The sequence below is a fragment of the Python bivittatus genome, unplaced genomic scaffold (assembly GCF_059951505.1).
Source record: "Python bivittatus isolate LINGU-HERP-01145 unplaced genomic scaffold, Pbiv_v1 ctg000330_np1212, whole genome shotgun sequence".
In the NCBI taxonomy this organism is placed as follows: domain Eukaryota; kingdom Metazoa; phylum Chordata; class Lepidosauria; order Squamata; family Pythonidae; genus Python; species Python bivittatus.
In genome coordinates, this window is record NW_028277058.1 from 48405669 (window position 1) to 48422910 (window position 17242).

Genomic DNA, 17242 nt, shown 5'->3' on the forward strand with positions numbered 1-17242 from the left:
CTACTTGTGCTACCTACTGAAAAAAAGCCAACTGCAGAAAACAAATGCCAAGTTCCATTTCATTGCATTTTGAAAATACTCTAAGGGGAGCTAGAAAGTCTCCAGATCCAATTACCCCTCCGTTATGACCTGACTACTATTCTTTAGATATGCCAATATCTCCATCATGGGGTAATTACACTACCGTATCTCTATTGCACTGGTTATGGATTACAGAGGTTCAAATATGGTACATAAACCAGGGCCCCTATGGTTTATAAATCACAATTTATGGCATGTTGTGTTCTCCCAGCCAACTAAGGCTTATTCAGTAAACTAAACCATGGTTAAGCAAGCTTAGGATATCTGGGACCTAGTCATTGTCTAGCAGATTTGGAGAACAAATTGGGGAACACTACTGTAATGATTCCTGATGTAGAGGTGTAAGCTTCCCCAAATTGTTAAACACTGTTCTACAGTTCAATTAGTTTAAGGCCTTTCTGTTCGATCAGGCAGATGTATTTAAATGTTTTTAAAACAAAATTTTAAATGTTAAAGTTTAAATGTTAAAGTTTAATGAAATCTAACAAAGATAACATACACAACCGTGGCCATATTGTATAACATACACACCGATAGTGAACCAAATCTTAAAAGAAAAAGGAAAGAAAAGATCCATATGGATGAACTGAAAGGTGAGAAAACCTGCACTCCAGGACATACATAACTTCAGTAGCTTCAAAACATTTTTATGGCCATTTGAACAGATTTTTGTATACCCAATCCTATTCTAATAGAGACATCAGCGCTAACCACGCTTAGCATGTCTCACCCAAACCTTAGTGACTACTCATGAACAAAACTTCATCATGAAATTATTGAACAACACTTTAACTATAAATTCAGTTTGGTCCCTAATGGCTTAAAGATAATAGATTTTAATCCCATGACAATTATCAATTAATTTACCCTGACCAAAACACTTTGCTGGGTGCCATCCCACTAGTGACTTATAGCATCTTTCAGAGCAATGTTTTTCAAGCTGGGCAATTTTAAGATGTGTGGACTTCAACGCCCAGAATACCCCAGCCAGCGGAAGTGGGAGTTGAAGTCCATACGTTTTAAAGTTACTCAGTTTGAGAAACATTATTTTAGATAATCCAACCCCTGTGCTGACATTAATGAGCACTCAGTAATGGCTGGTGTGGGAGTTGAGGTACGAGAAAACCCTCTGATATAAAGAAATGGCCTTAGCATCAGGACTGCATTATAAATGCAGTAACTTTCAATTTCAGAAGGGTTTTAACTTTAACATAATTTTCTACCTATTCCTGGATTTCATCTTCTCTTTCTCACCTCTTACAATCCCCCCCCCCCAAGATTCAGGAACAAACATATTTTACCTAATTTATAAATGAAACATACTCCAGAGCCAGAGATACACTTTGTGAATATTCCAAGATGCAATGTTATAAGAATATGGAAGGTTGTGGTGGAATAGTGTTATGAAGGCCGCGCTCGAGGAGATAAGCATTTCCTTAGCCCTCAACAGGAGCGTGGGAAGTTTAAGAAGATGAGACTGGCACCACCCTAAGGAATTCACGGTGTTGTGGCTTGCTGGCTTGGGAACTTAGGTTCAGTCTGAAGAGATTTCTGTCTTGAGGTGGAAGCTAATAAACGCAACAGAACTATATTGCATTGTCTCGTGGAGTTCTTTGGGCTGAACCTGACAAAGGTGCAACCACACTCAAAGAAGTGATGACTTTGAAGGATCAGTTCCATCTGCCATGCAATGGTGCTTCTCGTAAGACGTCAAGAACTAATTCAAATTCAAACAAGAAGGGGAGAGTTAAGTTTCAACAAATATACCTGACAAGTGTTAAATATTTTGCTGCAGCTGAATGGTTTTTTAAAAAAATCATGTTGATGCATGAAATGAAGTGTCAAAGCTTTTGAAGTTTTTATTAATTCCTCTAATTTAGGAAATGTAAATGCTGCAGTGACAGGCAATTAAATAAGTGGCAGCAGTTGTCTAGCAGAAGTATCCTCTCAGCAAGGTATTCTGATTATATACCTCTTCTCTCCAGAAATACTGTATCTGAGGACAAAGCCTTGGTGTCAAATACTTCCTCCTATGCTCATTCCTTTCATTTTGAATAGAAGCTCATGGTGGAAATGGGAAATCACACATATATTTAAAACAGGGAGAGACCACAGCCCTTTGGATGCTACTGAACTCCAATTTCCATGAGATCTAGTTAGTTTGGCCAATGGTGAGCTCTAGGTCATCAACATCTGGCGGACTAGTGATTGCTCGCTCCTGATGGAAAGAAATGTGAAAACAGTTAGAAGTGAGAAAACAGAAATCACTATAATCCATTCTAGACAATCTCAGGAAACAATCCAAGAAAGAAAACAAGTAAGATGGATACATCTAAGAAAGACTTAGTGCTATCCAATTTTAAAGTGTAAGAGGGTTAACTAGATATTCAGCAGTAAGAACATTTATGGAGTACCTACATTTTGCTCCCAGATAGAAAATAAAAGATTGCTTAAAAGAAAACGATTTAATTCTAACACTTTAGGTAGGCCACCTGTGAAACTTCAGATATGGCCGAATTACAATTCCCAGCAATACGCACCACTGCCCATGCTTCATGGGGTTGCTGTGAGTTGTAGTTCAAAAACGAGTTGCATAGTGCTGACCTAAGCAGTAGGATATTAGTCTTTTGTCACAGTGAGGTTCATTTTCATGATTCTGTGGTTCAGTTCTCCAAACCTTATATCTTGTCATTCACTGTCCCATTCTTTACAACAATATTAAGCAACCTATGATTTCAAGGCAAGTATGGCCTTCAGACTAATCTCATGTACTTTTTGGTCTAATTTCAAAACTCCACTATAAGCGATGAATTCAGACATCTGGTAAGTTCTGCCAGTCTAATCTCTGATAGCTTCCTGCCCAGGATAGATAGAAACATGAGGACCTTTACTTTACCTTTTACTTTTATTTATTCTTCTCTTGCTTCAGCTACCCTCTCTACTGGCATGTAGCCCCCAGTAGATTATCCAAGAGAGAACTGGCCCTTCCTGAACAAAGGTTATTTTGCCTTGCACTTAGCATATGACCACTGATTTTTAAAGGAAGATTCAAGGATGCATCTATTGATCCATGACTCAGTGTTTGTAGGCCAAAACTGAAGAGAATGGTTACCATTATGTAGTAAACTGTGCTTCAGATGACTGTTCTTAGAGCAGCTTTCTTGCTCATATCTTACACTTTTTGCTGATAGCTAATTCTGCAAGAACTGGATGCTCCCTGCAGGCAATGATTTGTTCATTACATTGAGAATTGCAAAATCTGCTGTGGTAGTTAAAGAAAATGTAAACTCAGGGTCTACCAATAATGGAGTTCTTGTCTTCCTGACCTACCTCATTTGATAGTTTTCTCTCCTTCTAGCTTCTCACAGAACTGGAAAAATCATTCAGATAATTTAGACAGGATGTTTTCCATAAAATAATAGAACAAAAACTAAACAAAGTCCCATATTAAAGTCATAGAATAGAGAAAAACTAAACCAAAGAGAAATGGGCAATTTGGGGGGGCAGTATGCTGCAAAGCCAGCTGGTTCTTCTAGGTGGGCTCCCCAGTCTGAGCTTAGTCTACAGAAATAATGGAATAAGGGTGATGGCAGCAACAGGACACGGACCTATCACAGTAAGTAAGCAGGCATGTTCATGTGGGAAAAGATGGTCCTTCAAAAATCAGATAAAGCCATATATAGGACACAACCCCACATTTTAATGGCAGCTTCCAGATATTTTATTCTGAAATTAAACTGTCACCAAGAGACATAGATACATTTCACAATTTTTCAAACAATATGATTGTCCCACAGTGTATGACTCATGTGCTTACTGCAGTTATATTTAAATAACCAGTGGGTTTTTGCACATGTAGTAGCAAAGGAACAAAGCAAGCAGCAGCAGTAAGAGAGATTAAGACCCAAAAATTGAGAGAGAGAAGCCCCTTTTTATACCTACTGATGACATACCACCCTCCCCCTAAAAATTATACTTGGCAGCAAAAGAACCAGCTATGATTGCAGGCTTGCCAAAGGCTATACAACTGCAGTAAAGCAAAACAGATTTGACATAACCTGGGAAATTGGCTGACAAGTACAAAGTTACCCGAAGGAGCCAAAGTAATCAGAATAAGTAAGGCACAAGAAACAAATAAGAACAGACAAACAGAGCTCCGAAGCAGGACTTTACACTCAGGGACACCAAGACATAGAAGCAAGCAAAGAGGGAGAAAGGCCAAAGAAAGTGTTGGCGTCAGACTCTACTGCAATCAACCCTATAGTAGTTAATATGAGAAAAAAAGGTTCCTTAGCCTCTAGTCTTCGCCCCAGCAAAAGAAAAAAGAAAAAAAGGCTAAGGATATTAGCTGATGCCAGGAGGCAAGCAACTTGGACAAGTGACCCACCGTAGATGTCCTTTCCCTATCTTCAGAACTGCTGAGGGATTTCCCAGTTCCTTGATAATTTGGTGGCTCTAGCAAACCAATCACATTAGGACAGTGTTGTCCAAACTTGTCCACTTTAAGATGAGTGAACTTCAACTCCCAGAATTCCCCAGCCACCCATGCTGGCTGGGGAATTCTGGGAGTTGAAGTCCACTCATCTTAAAGTGGACAAGTTTGGACAACACTGCATTAGGAGGTCACAGGTGACAAGAAATGCACAGCAAGTTGTGGGTGCTCTTTGCATTGCATCTTCACCATGAAGGAATAACACCTAGTTACTGCTGGAAAAATGGCAACAGAAGATAGCAAGGGAACACGTGTTTCACATGTGCCACTGCCTCAAAAGTGTGACACTAAGAAGGCACAAATAAACTATAAGTATAAATGCATCTTCTATTACCTTGTCTTTTTTGATTCCCAGGTATCTTCCTACTTGTTTTCTTGTTCTATCCCCAACCTTCCTTTTTAAGACCGTTCAGCAAACATCACATCATTTTACCATCCTAATATTGCCTATATTTTAATTATATTTGGTTTATGGATGGGGCAAGTAAAGAAATACAAAAGGAAAAGATAGCAAATTAGTGTAAAATAAATCCTGCTTCAAGTATGATCGTGGGTTTTGCAGAGCACCACAATCTCTCCAACAGACAATGGGGAATTTGGAAGGGGCAGAGCCTCTGAATGAAGGGTTGGCAGGAAAACATGGGAGTCTCTGTGTCACATAGGAAGCTAAAAATGGGATAAACTATGCAATGCTGGACAATGAAATGCTCCGTTTCAGGCTTCTTGTCAACTGGCTGCTCCATTCCCCTTCTGCCTTCAAGGGGTAGGGTCAGGGTTCACAAGAGTTTTCTGGGGACACTAAATATGCTCATTTGCAAACTTTGGAGATATTCCGAGGGCAAATTCCAAATTGAAAAAATAATACTTCTCTCTAAACACAGACCCTCTCATTATGGTTCGATACAGACTGGTACTCAAAAGGATAACTGAATGATATGGCCATAGTCAGCTATGCCTTAGCTCCAAATCACCAACAGTTCTACGTTTCACTCTGTCTCATTCCAGAAAAAAGCCTCCATTATGCTGTGTTCAGAACAACAAACCTTAGCCAGATAATTTACACCCATGCTACTTGGAGTGAGGGGAAGTTGCTGGGTGTAAATTATCTGGCTAAGGTTTGTTTTTCTGAAGAAAAGCCATAGCTGGCTGCAGCTGGGTCATCTGAGCACACCCTTACAATACAGAAAATAGGAGAAGAGGTTATCTTGGCATAGACTATGTGGTCCTTGTGAAAATCTTCCCATATTTCAAGAATAAAGTTTATAATATGAAGTTACTCATGCAGATAGAAATGGCTCTTGTTTAGAAGGCATAAAGGAGCAGGTAAACAGATCTGATGGCTCCTTTTTAAAAAAATATTTACCGCTAATAGCATCTACTCATCTCAAGGACTTTTATACTGAAATATTAAACTGGCCTCTTTGGGACACTGTTCAGCTGCTCAGCCTTTCCCGTATATTATAAAAATCTCATCAACACAGGTGTTTGGGTCAGCACTAAAACATTAACTGAGCCCACTTTTGCTGATGTGGATTTTCTAATAATACTTTTCACAGTACCTCTTCCTTCCAGCAATCCCCTTCTGAGTACTGTGCTAAATTTTAACATCACTGCAAATGTTATTAACAGTTTGCAGACTTTTTTCTTTTGCTTTAATTTTGAGCAGCAGAGAATTTCTAAGACAACAAAGCCATTTATCACAATAGCTGCATATGTTTTATGAAAATTAGCAAGAAAAGAATGGGAAGTGGAATTTGACACAGAAGATCTCCAATTCCCATTGGAAAACAAATCTTAGGCTGTCATTTCACATTGATAAATAGCAAAGCAATTGAGCTGAGATCCAGGAAATATGCCTTGAAGAGATAATAGTTGGTGCACAGCATAGTATGAGGGCACATGATGTCATTAACTTGTTGAACCCAGTTCTGATTCTGATGACTCAATGAAAGTTCCCCTAGAAAGCTATGTATGATGCTTTGAGCTCTGTTACAGAATAAGAGTCAAATATAAATACATCAACTTTACACCCTTTTTGCAAGCTGAGCAGATTTAAGGAAACTATGGGAAAAGATCCAAGCAGATGAGTATAGCATGAGCATATCGAAGGCCTCTGATCAGATCAAGCAGAACTTATGCAAATCCCAGCTTACTGGCCAGCCTTCAGCAAGCTACCCTCTTTGTACAATATGATGACTATTTATTGCTGTTGAAAGAATTATCACAGCAATGTAATACTGTGAAGCATTTTGAGAAGTAAATTGTAATACAATATTCAAAAATAAGGAGAATAGCATTTGGTGTCACGTCCTGGAAAACCAGATGCAAAAAAAGCAAGCTTCAATTTCCATCTGAGCCAATGATTCATTCGCTGTGTTTGTGTGACATGAAGGACACGGCCATTAGGACTACATGAAGTATTCAAGAGAAGTATTTTGCATAGTCAAAATACCTGATGAGCATGTGTCTTGTCAAGTTTTTAATAATGCAGCCATGTCTTCTGCAAGGCTCACCTCTTCAAAAGCTTCTCCTGGCTATCTCCACATGTGTAGGCATGCACACTCACTTTTGCAAAATCTTATCCACCAGCCCTTCCATTAAAACAGAGTTTGTTTACCACAAACTTATGGCTTGGTCACATGGCAGCCATTTTCTAATTCCTCCTAATCACTGCAAAGGAGCCTGATTAGAGTCACTGCCATCCTAATTTGGGAGGGTGCTATTGAGAAAATAGATAAGTTTTTAGAAAGAAAGAAGGAAGAAGAGCCAACTCCCAGGCAAGTAATTTGCAAGAGAGTTGGGGGAATTAGCTGATCAGAGGGAATTAATTTAGCCTCAAACAGGTTATTTGTGGGGCCGCCTATCCCTGGTGGTTGCCATAGTGGATATGCTCTGGGTCCCTTTGGTGAAGCAGGGTCACCTGGTGGGGCCTAGGAAGTGTGCCTTCTCTGTCATGGTGCCTGCCTTATGAGACAGCCTCCCTCAAGAGATATGGCTGATCCTGACCCTATTGGCCTTTAGGAAGGCAGTGAAGACGTGGCTTTCCCCCCAGGTAATGGGGCCAGGATGTGAATGAAGTTCTGGCATGGTTGTGTGTGGTTTATGGGTATGATTTTTTTACTGGAACCTCAATTTTTTTCTTTTTTTTGTCAAACTGATTTTATAATTGGATTATGTTTTTATGCTTGTTCACTGCCCAGAATTGCTCTGGTACACAGGTGGCCATATATAGTACATTTCATAAGTAAAATACAGTACTTCAAGTAGTAGACTAAAATTAACAAGTATATTATGTTAAAAAGTTAAAAGATTAAACCTTAGTAATTTTTAACTACTGTACCTCAAGTTATTTGTGGGTGGGGGAGGGCTTGTTTCCATTGGTCTAGGAAAGATCTTTGCTCACCATAGCAAGTGGCTATTTACAGGCCTGTGAAATAGCAATAAATATAATTGCAACTATATTTGCAAAATAATTTCTAACTAGATTAGTAAAAGCAGATTTAATGTAGTGCGGCAATGGAAAGTGAACAACTTAGCCCTCTTTTCAATCAGCCTTTGGGTTCCCCACGGATGTTCAGCGTCAGATGAACATCCCACAAAGTAATACTATTCAAGGTTTATACAACATACAGCACCAGTGGGTGATCTGAGAAATGAGCAGAGAGCCAGCCAACACTCTATAATTTCTCTTAGTGCCTCAGATAATAAGCATTTGAGTAAAGAAAGAGGAAGCACCTGCCATCTGTGTCAACATGCAGCAAGTAAGGCAAAGCCATGAAATTGCTCACTGCTTTCCTGACAAAACTGCCTTCAGATTTGGCATTCTTCACAATGCCAGCCAAGCAAAACAAATGAAATACAAGATACAGAAGCTGCTTTTCAGACCCTGGGCCAAAACACAGAAGTTCCTACATGGCTTTGCCCAATGAAAGGTGATTAAACTTGCCAATATTAATATAAACATGCAAAATAAAATAACTATAAAGTCAAGAGTTTATCAGCCCTTTGAGGTAGAACCAGGGCAGCACAGACATCACAAGAAATATGAGAACTGTTTTATTGATATAGGTTATACTAAGAGAATCTTGAAAACCTAATAAGAGTTTCAGTTTCCCTCTCTCTTAAACCAAATACAGTCAAGGCAGGGCTATCTTGAATTTCTTCCTCATACTTTCCTCTTTTCCTGGAGTAAACTCATGTTCTACTAATGGTTGCTTCATATTTGCTTCAAGGCCACCTCTCTACTCCTCTATGTTTGTCAAGAAAAAATGTTGGGCTCAAATGATGGAGGCAGTATCAGTGGATCTCAACAGGGTAAATACATTTATCTGTGAGTTCCACTTAAAACTGTTGAGGAACACAGTCTTAAAGACTAACAACATTATGCCTTCATGAGCTTCTGGGGGTCAGAGCCCTTATCAGTGGATGCACGATGGTCACCTCACTGCATATAGGATTTCAGAGAAAAGATAGCACAGGCCAACTAACACAAGAGATCTACATTATAAACTGAAATTAAATGTTAATAGAATAAATAGCAATTCAAAACAAATCATTTTGATTAGACAAACTGATAAAGTAAGATTAATAATGTATATTTGCTTTCTCCAACCTAATACCTTCCAGGTGTATTGAGTTCCAATCCTCCCCTCCCACCCCAAGCCAGCATTGATGTGGAACATGAAAGATTGCTGTGGAACATGAAAGCTGCAACCCAACACATCTGGATGCACTCATCTAGTAAAGATAAGATTAATGAACATTAAATCTTAAAGAGGAACAACAGTGTTCTTTCTAATGCATTCCTACCATCAGAAGCAAGCTCTTCTGAGCTAAATTACATTAAATCTATGCTAAACAGGTATAGTTTTTTAAAATCATGATTTATTAGATCTACAGCTTGCTTTTCTTCCAAAAGCTGAAGGCAGTTTCCATAGACATCACCCTTCATTTTATCCCCTGCAACAGCAGCCCTGTAAAGCAGGTTGGGCTAAGAGCGTGTCTGGCCCAAAGTTGCTCTGTGGCTAAGAGTGGACTTGAATGTTGGTCTTCCTAGTCCTTGTGCCACTATACCACAGTACTCCTATTTTCAACTGCCTTGAATTTAAGAAAAAAAAAATCAGGAAATACACATACATCCCACAATATAAAAAAAGGGAAGCTGGGTACCACCTCCAACAAGCACACTCTTCCAGCATCATCTTTATTTGGGCTCTCATTGGCCTCAAAGAAAGTCTTAGAAAATAAAAGTGGCAGGTGATAACAGGCCAGGGCATTGTTAGGAGTCCACCCCACAGTTCATAGAACAGATGAAGGCAAATGGGGGCAAGCACCCTCCTGGGATAGAAGAAAAACCCAGCTAGTTTGCCTTCAGCTAAATGGGTTTTGTGGCAACCACAGCACGACAAGCCCCCTCCCCAAGGCAACACCATCCACACCAGGTTCTCAAAATTCAGAGTTTCCCTGCCCTTACTTTAAGGAAGAAACTCAAGATATACCTTCTGAAGAACGGCTGGTAGTTCAACAGATCCCTGAGAGGACCCTCCCATTACAGACTAGCATTTTGTGCCTCTTAAGGCATGTTAGAATAAAAAGGATGGAAGCTTAAGCATCCATAAAATGAGCTCGCCCCTTCCTCAGCCCACGGCATTCAAATCTACCCCAGAGATCCCTAGCTTTCCCCAAGCTGATGCCCTCCAGCTCTGTGGGGACTACAATTCCCAGAATTCCTATAGACTTTCCTTAAAAAAAAAAAAAGGCTGAAGCTTCTACCCCAGTGACTCTCTCCGCCGCATTGGCCCTGGCATCCCCCGTGGGAAACATGTAAGCATCCCCTCCCGCCAGGAGCCGACACCTAACGCTCTGCTAGACGGAAAGAGAAAAAGAGACCACGCAGCCCCCCGCCCTTCTCGCTCCTCACCTGTATTGAGACGTTGGAGCCAGGCCCCCTCCTAGCAACCGAGGAGGAACAAGAAGCCAAAGCCCTCTGAGCATTCTACATCCGCCCGGAGCTTCACTCACTTCCGCTCGCGTCAGAGCGCTTGCCCGGGTCGGAAGGTTCCTACTTCCGCCCTTAGATGAAACCTCTACGGATTCTCTGCAATTCCGAAGAAGCGGTCGACCGTGTGATTTTTTTTTTTAACACGTGGTTCTGGGCGTGTTGGGAGTCTGCCTTCTTCGGAAATGCTAGGAAAAGTTTCTTGAGTGGGAGACAAGAGGAGGTCACTTTCTTCGTAGTCAAATAAAGAGAATCAGGCAGTTCCATTAAAGGCTAACAGGCTTACTATGCAATCCTGTGCGTGCCTTCTGAATTCCACCGTGTTTACTCTCAAGTCAATGAGTACAGCGTGGAAATCTTACTGCGGCATGAGCTTTACGGACTCCGTTCTTGGCGTAGTTTTTGATACGGTTGTGGGATTAGTTGCCATCAGATTACCGTCAATTAATTATTTATTTAAATTTATTGGCAGCCCCACTCCAGTGGACTCTTAAGATTTCTTTTTAAAAGGGGATTGACAAATTCATGCAGGAGCAGGCTCAAAAGGGCTGCTTAGACTTGGTGGCTTTTACGCCTTTGAGTTAGTCTGGTGACTACATAGGTAAATCCACCCAGTTTTCTTGGCAACATTTTTGGAAGTGGTTTGCCATTACTTTCTGGAACACCAAGAAGCAGCAATGCTCTGTATTCCCCAAAAACTGGAAATCTGAAAAGAATTTTGAATCTTCATACAATCTATGACAATAAAGGGTAGGCAGAGCTGCAGGGAAAATAGGTTTTTTTAGAAGATGCAAGAAGATGGAACTAGTTAGTTTTACACAAGTTAGTTTTACACTAACTCAGGGAGCTATTTACAAGTCTCACATAAGTTCTTAACAAGGTTGCCCTTGCCTGGCACATTTGTATGGGAGCATATTCCAGAACTAATTTAATTTTATATATATTATGTATTTTATATATATTTATAGTTTAAATGTTTTTGTAAGCTGCCCAGAGCCCCCTATTGTGGGGGAGATGGGCAGGGAAGAAATCCAATAAACAAACAAACAAACAAACAATTTAGTGGTAGGAGAAGGCTTCTCCTTTGTACTAAGGAGTTTCCAGGTATTGGACAAGAGAAGCGAAGCTAGTTCATGATTGCGGGGGGGGGGGGAGGGGAGACTGAAGGAGAAAGCATCTGATAATTCAAAATCAAGATTGTCGTCTAAAAATCAGATTTCAATCCAGTAAAAGAAATGTTAATCTATCAATTATTTAATTGATTTGAGTTAATTAATCTAACAAAATTGCATATGGGAAAGAACAATATCGTGGAATTATGAAGCACGCTGTTTTTCAAAGGGTGAGAAAGAAGTCACAGTTTAGTCATATAATATATGCTAAGCATGTAAAAAGTCAGAAATTCAACCTTCGGCTACAAGGATCAGATACGGAGTGCCCAAAACTTTAGAGAGCTGTGGCAGGTCAGAAAGGATGTAGCAGTTTAGTAGGATCTAGGATAAGACAGTTTCCTAGATTCTTAAGGCAGATTGTGCATACGTGCACCATAGCAAGCATCTTAGAAAAGGCATACAGTATTCCGGTATTATGAGAAGAATTGCTCTTTTAAGGTAACACTATCTGCAGTAACTTCCCTTTCAGTTACTTGAAACTTAATTTAATTGGCCAAGCATTGGTAATTGATTAATTTAACTCAAAGATTTATTTAATGTTGACATCCCATCTTCTTGATCTTCCTTTCAGAGAGTAAGATAAAGCTAATAATTTAAGATATGAACAAGATGAGAGAGTAGAGAACAAGTGATTGAGTCATTTGCATTTGTCAAGTTTATACTCAGTTACGCTGGTAGACGAGTTGTCATGTGAGAATAGGGTTGGGGGTAGGTCACCACATGTGAAAGAAGTCCTTAGATTGTCTAGAAGACTGAATTTCAGTAGAAGCAAAGCAAGATGTGAGAAAGAAGCTGTAGACAAGAGTAAAAAAAAAGTCAAGAGTTGATGAGACATTTTGAATGACCAAATTAAGTCCCACTAATGTTAGTGGAATTTAGCCATTTACATGCCACAATTTCCATTCCCCAATGTCTTGAAGGCAGTTTGAAGCCAACCCATTATCATATTGACTTCTGTTGATCTTGAAACTCTGAATACACACAGGAGCTAATTAGTGCTCCCTCCAGTTAACCAAAAAGAGAATACAAAGAGCAGTGCTCTATCCCAAAATACTGCCAGTCCAGGAATAACAAAAATCCCCTTATATTCATACTATGCAAAAGGGAAAGAAAACACATTGCTGTCATCCTTCCCCCATTTTCTTCATGTTATACACACTAGTCTGGTGATACCCACAGACATCCAGAGTGAATGGTAGCTGTGAGGGGAGCTCCTAAACCACTAAGCCTTCATTTCTCTATTGTACTGAAAGGATCGGTGCAACAGGAGGCAATACTAACACAAAACCACATATTCTGCAACTTAAAATGCACTGCTGCTGGATCAAAAATAAATCAGCATCTAAACACACTAGTTTCATCAGATCAGAAGAAGGTGAAGATGATTCTGAACTGGTGAAAAAACTCCACGTGGAAATGCCCTTAGACTGAATACTGTCCATGACTTCTAAAAACAACTTTGTTTAGAAAGGCAGTGTATAAATATATTAAGTACATTTAATACATTAGAGTATGTTCTAATCAAACACTGATATTAAAATGTTATTTTGGAGCCCTTCAGGTTGCCAAGCCTAATGCCCAAGAATCAAGGGTTCTTGGTGCTAGTCCTTTCAGCTGTTGACAAACAGACAACAAGGAGGAGAGATACTCCAAGGAGAAGGCAAGTTTTGGATGATCGTATTTGGCAGTGACAAAGTGGGACTAAAATTAAATATAAAGAAGACCAAACTAAGGACAACAGGAACAGCAACCAGCCTTATAATTAACAATGAATATACTGAAATAGTGGATAGCTTCAGCCTTTTGGGATCAACCATCAGCAGTAAAGGAATAAGCAGTCAAGAATTTTGCTGCAGACTAGCGCTTGGTGCTGTGGGTGGGTGCTATGGAGTGCAGGGGGTGGGCGGGTGCCGTGGATGGATGCCATGGAGCATGGGAGTGGGTGCTACAGAGCACAGGTGCTTTAGGCTGGTGCTATGGAGCAGGGCTGGTGCCATGGGCAGGTCTTATGGAGTGCAGCAGGTTGGTGCTACGGAGCATGGGCAGGGGCTGAAAAGTGGCAGAAGCAACTTGCAACTTCCTGCCAGCTTCCCCATTGACTTTGCTTGTGGGAAGCCGGCAGGGAAGGTCGCAAATGGTGATCCTGTGACCATGAGATGCTGCCACTATTGTAATTGCGAGCTGATTGCCAAGCACCCAAATTGCGATCTCATGATCGTGGGGACACCATGATGGCCACAGCTTCGCAGACTGGTTGTAAGTTCCCCTTGTTCAGCGCCTTCGTAACTTTGAACAGTTGCTGAACAAATGGTCGTAACCTGAGGACTACTTTTACTACACAAAGCCATATTGCAGTTTGTTTAGTTTATGGCTTGATGTATTATGCAAACCCTGACTGTGGTTTCTTCAATAAACCATATTGAAGGAAACATTGTTTAAGTTGATATGTAAACTCTGAGTGAGGTGTTTTGTATAGGTTCAAAGTGATACCAACAATGTACTAATTTGTTTTTAATCTAATTTGTATCTCATTCTATAAAGTTCTTTTTCTGCCTGTATACTTCATCCCTAACTTGCTGTTGCCATTGTTCTCTGCAATGTTTCTTGAAATATTTCTGCAGATCTCATAATAAGCTGGAAACAGGCTCAATGGGGCTGTTTCATTGTTAATTCATTCTGTTCAAAAATAATCCAAGGCAAATGGGAGACGTATTGCTTTATAAATTAGATGAATGTGAAACAGATTTAGCAGAATGGATTTGTTTTCTGTCATATTTCTTTTTGGCTTATTCATCTACACATATATTTTAAAATTTTATTGCAATCAACCAGTTTAGAGACAAATTATGTGTTTTATCATTAGACGTGTATTTTGTTGTGGTAGATGTATGTTTTAAACCCTCAGTTTTAGCTCTTCCTTACTTCTCCCATACAGTTGAGAAGTCCATTGTGCAAGTCACCACAATTTTCTGGGAAGTGTGGATACCACTCTATGACGTGTGCAGAGATCAAAAGTCCACTGGCTCTTAGGTAGGGTTGCATTTCTCACCAGATCAGAATAGGCTTTTCCTTTCTTGTTTTGGCTTACTTTATTGTGTAAACTCAGCCACTCTGGTTTGGTTTATAAACTTTGGGTTATAACTAAGTATATGTTAACACAACCAATTGTAGTTACACAGCTGTGATCACTACCATGTCTTCTTGAATGGGGAAATGCCCCCTCTGACTTAGAATCTGGATGGGGCAGAACAGATGATTCTCAGAACCACATGTTTAAAGAAAAAGTTCCACTTTTCTCTTTTAGCCAAGTGTTTTCATGAACATAGAGTGAGCACAAATGCAACTGATTTTAACCCAAGCAACAAAGTAAGGTCTCGAGCAAACAGGATAGCTGCATGAAATGTAGATCTGCATACTAAGGGTAGCAATCATTAACCTGTAGACAGATTGATCAAACACACACACACACAGAATGGGAGCAGATGTAAAACTATCCAGCTGACCAAAAGAACCCCAGTTGAACTAAAAAGAAATGCCATACTCTTAGCACATCTGCCTATATTTTTCGTACCAGCTTTATCTTTCTTGTTCTGGTTCTTTTGGGGGGCTTTAGGCACTGGACCAAATCAGAAAATCTGCTAACATCCTTGCTTCTCTTAAGATCTGTGAGTACTTGGGACAAGGAGACTTCTAAGTCCACATCTTATCTCTTATTGGAAAAGGCCAGCGGCTTTAATTATATACTTGGAGTCCCCAGCTAAGTAGCCGGCCCTTAGATCCACTACAGACATTCATACCCTGAATATGAATATAAAAATAGAAGGAAGAATATCCCGGAAGGGAAGAGATTGGGGGAAATGTTAGTCATTCTCAATAGGTCATGCAATTCTAAATTTATTATAATTGAGGACATCTAAAAGCTTTTGTTTCAGACTCCTGCAGTGATATTTTTCTTTGTTTTCTTTTCCCTCACATTAGACTAGCTTGCTAGTACCAATAGAGGTGAATATGTGTAGCTCAGGGTTGAACTGTGGAGTCCTTGGGGTTCTCTGAGCTTAGTTCTTTTCTTGCAAACGTTTCATTACCCGGCTAGGTAACATCTTCAGTGCTAGAATGGGATGAGCAAAGGTTACCACCAGGCACACAATCAAGCAGTCAACATATGCTAATCAAAGAACTAATAGAGGAGCAAAACAAACCCCCACCAGCACTGGCAAGGCAGGCCACAGCACATAAATAGAGAATAAAGCCCATCCCATTTTCGCACTGAAGATGTTACCTAGCCGGGTAATGAAATGTTTGCAAGAAAAGAACCAAGCTCAGAGAACCCCAAGGACTCCATAGTTTGCTAGTCTCTACAAAGGCCTGATCTATACATTGTACAACCATAATATGATTTGCCTGGTTTTTGTTGTAGAATTTTGTATGCACCAAATATTCTAATTTCAAAGTGTGGTTTACCATAATGTATAAACCAGGCCTATTATAATGATAGAAGATTTTACATATATAGAATTTACATACAAATATATTTCACACACACACACCTATTATATTTAGTATTGAAACACTTAGACTTTTATTAATGATCTTTGAATCCTGTTTCATTCTTTTCAAATTTGTAAGCTTGCAGGCCCTTTTCACTAACCTTGATAGATAAGAAGCTGTACCCACAGAAATGAGATAAGGTATACATTCTAAGGCTAGCTTCTTCCTAGAAAAAGGTGTTTAGCTAACCATCAAGGGGCTTTAGGAAGGAAGGACGGAAGGAAGGTACTGATATGGAATGATACTAAGATGGGAAATAGGTGCCTGAGTAATGGGTGGTATTCTAAAGGAGGGGCTGAATGTGCTGAGGGGAGGGGGTCCTGCGTGGCCATCCACCTAACAGCTTCCTGTCATCACTTTTGAGTGAAGAATAAAATTTCATGCAACTCCTGTGGTCTTTTTCATCCCAGCTCAGAAATGAACCTGGTAATAAATAAAATTCTAACAATAATTTCAGCAAACCTTGGTTAAACAAAAATGATTTAATGTGATATATGAACATAGCCAGGGAGGATACTAGCCCTTGTTAAGTAGACTGACCTTGAATTGGTTTGACCTGTGCTTTTATTTGTCAAATAATTAATGAGCCAGTTGAAAAAAACATGATTAAAGAGATAACCTTAAACCTTTTAATTTTAACCAACTATAAAAGGAGATCTTGACCTTAGAAGAATCTCACCAAAGTTAAAAGAAAATTGTTTTCTTTCTGATTCTGCCGAGTGTTCTCTCATGTGTTACAAATTAAGATTGTGAGTTCTCTTTTGATGCTAATGACTGTAAAATGAATAATGCACTTAAGAGCTTCATGACGTTCCTACCAAACCAAGCTTGCAGTGAAGTATCAGAAATGACTGATGTCATTCCTATTTATAAAGCATGCTTGGAATAATGATGCTTCTTTTAGACATGTCTGCAAGACCATTATGCAATGTTTTGACATTACCTGTTAAG

General features: G+C 39.7%; 1 protein-coding gene across 3 annotated transcripts in view; it reads right to left on the reverse strand.

Moving 5' to 3' along the window:
- Window positions 1-10628, reverse strand: part of WASHC1 (WASH complex subunit 1) — a 50113-nt gene extending 39485 nt beyond the window's left edge. The window contains exon 1 of one of the 3 annotated variants that reach the window (XM_088141216.1): window positions 10494-10628. The gene's annotated coding sequence lies outside the window, so the exon portion shown is untranslated. Of the gene's footprint in view, window positions 1-1382; window positions 1734-7913; window positions 7976-10493 lie in introns of those variants that run through there. The other 2 variants (XM_088141217.1, XM_088141219.1) reach the window with 2 other exon arrangements.
- Window positions 10629-17242: the final 6614 nt, after the last annotated feature.